Here is a 2500-nt window from a genome sequence, read left to right on the forward strand (position 1 = left end):
ATCATGGGGCAAATTCTCATTCCTGGGCTACCATACGCTCTCAAAGGCAACATAACCAATCTGGCAAATTTCAATGTGAAAAAACTGGCTTATATTTGACTCTGTAACTTTCAAAAACACGATAAAACTTGTACTGTTATATTCAGGAGACTTCACTGAACACAAATATTAGTGTTTCAAAACAGCACCCTATTTATGCATGTTCAGTTAAGTGTAGCCCTTTGGTTTCATATATATTTATACTATATTTGGGAGTCTAGCCAACTCCTTGGTTTTGGCTCATCCCTGGGCCCTATCTAGCCTTGTACTGCAAAGAGCCCCAGATGGAATTTTTTCCCCAAGTAAGTGGGCTAATCTCATAAGAGCAGATATTAAGCTGTTAGAGTAGGACCTGCCAAAGATGGGGTACATTGATGTTGTGGCAGGCTTATGCAATGTATGATCATATAATGTAACTAAACCCCCATTATTTTTGCCTAGGTTAGGTGTTAAAAAAATAAATAAATCAGTGACCAATGCACACACACACATTCACTGACTCATGCAGAGTGACAGACACACACTGACCCAAGCACACATACACTGACTCGTGTTGTGGTGGAATCTCTGTAAAAAAATAAATTTAGTAGGCCGAGATTACCACGTGGCATGTGTACGTGCATATGCTGACGTATCGATCAGTTGGTTGCACGAGGCAAGATACGATCAGTAGTGTACGGAGCATGTGCAAGAATACAGGATGTAGTATTCCCCTCCTCCATTGTGCTGGACAGGCCATGCGGTCAAGCAGGAAGTTAATTCTTATTTGTATTGATTGGTCAAGAGAATGTGCGGGTGGAGCTTAATATGGGAGGAGTTATGTGCCTATATAAGGAGCCTGCACTATTGTCCGGGGCTCAGAACTTGTTGTATTTTGGTGACATTAGTCCCTCTGAGTCCTGATCGGTGAACCGAATAAAGAATCTCTTCCTTCCTGAAGAAACCTGTGTCCATCTCTCTGTGCTTGGCTTCCGTCAGTTTCTCCGGTATCATTTGGTGCATTGGCCGGTAAGCTCATCGTTCAACGGTAGCTGAGAGGCAGAGGCGTGAGACGGTCTATCTTTGCCCACGTTCTCTATGGCTGCACCCCTGAACTTCTGCGTGGACCTCCCTTCGTCTCGGCGCCACTGGTCTGTTGTCCAGGAGATCATCGGCCTCTACGTAAGAAGTGCTGGGGTGTCCCTGTCGATGAGTGTGAACTCAGGTTCAGGAACGAGGAGGTAAGACGACCGCTGTTTTAGACGGCGGACCCACTAGGGGTATACCGATTGTGCGGTAGGCCCATAAGGGGTTTAAATCTGTGTATGGAATCTGCCCCCTCTGTCGGAGGGAAGGAGCGAAGGCGCACCGCTCAATCGAACGCTCTTTAGTAAGACCATTTGGTTTGGAGTCAGGCGGGGTCCTGTGTAAATAGCCCTAGCCGGACACCGGTGTCTTGTCTAGACTAGCGTTCTAGGGTGTATATTTTGTTCGCTAGGTCGGAGGGACCGGGAGACTAAGCGGCGCCTGTGTAAATTCGGTCCACTAGATCTCAACCTATCTTGGCTAAGTGGGAAGGCGTGTAAATTTGGAACCCACTAGACTATTGATAGAGTAGAAAGACTAAAAGGGTTCTGTTGTAAATTCCGCCCTCTAGTTCGCTATATGTGGTGCTTGGGCAGTGTGGCTAACCAAAACGGATGTAGATAGTTTTAGGTAGTCCATTCAAGGTACTGGCCAATAGTTTAGTTGGGATTGTATATGTGTTAAAGATTGTTAGTAAAGTGTATATCTTGTTAGATAGCGCGAGCTCAGCCGTCTAGCGAGAGTGTTAATAGTGTGTTGCTGTATCATAGTGCACGGTACCATAACCCTGTATATTTACTGACACTGTATATAAGTACTAATCATTGTCGTCTATTGCATGTTTAACACCATAACCACTAATAATTGTATTGTGACCTTAAATTGTGCTTTGACCTATGCTAACCGTACTGTAACCGCTATTTGTAAAAGACGATGTTACTGGGGTGTGTTATAGACGGGTAATTCATATATAGAGAATTATAGCGTGGGTGACTGTATAGTTTTGCCAAAGGGCATAATATTGATTATTTAGTGACTGGTGTAACAGCTGTGTGTGTATGGGAATTCCTTGAGTGTTTATTGTGTTATTGTGTACGTTTCACTTGGTAAGAAACCAAGAAACGGGTGTGACTGTTGAATAGAACGTGTGCATAGTATTCGTTGTCAACGACGCTCCATTGATAAGTATGGGCGCGTCGGAGTCAACGATCTTGGATCCCTTAGGTTGTATGGTAAAGAATTTCAAAAAGGGATTTAAAACCTGTGATTTTGGGGTTAAAATGTCCCCTGTACGTTTGGTCACTTTGTGCACTAGGGAGTGGCTTACTTTGGTTGCGGCATGGCCGCCACGTGGCAGTTTGGATCCAACTCTGGTACAACGTGTACACGTGGCTGT

Source organism: Pelobates fuscus, chromosome 7 (assembly GCF_036172605.1).
Source record: "Pelobates fuscus isolate aPelFus1 chromosome 7, aPelFus1.pri, whole genome shotgun sequence".
In the NCBI taxonomy this organism is placed as follows: Eukaryota; Metazoa; Chordata; class Amphibia; order Anura; family Pelobatidae; genus Pelobates; species Pelobates fuscus.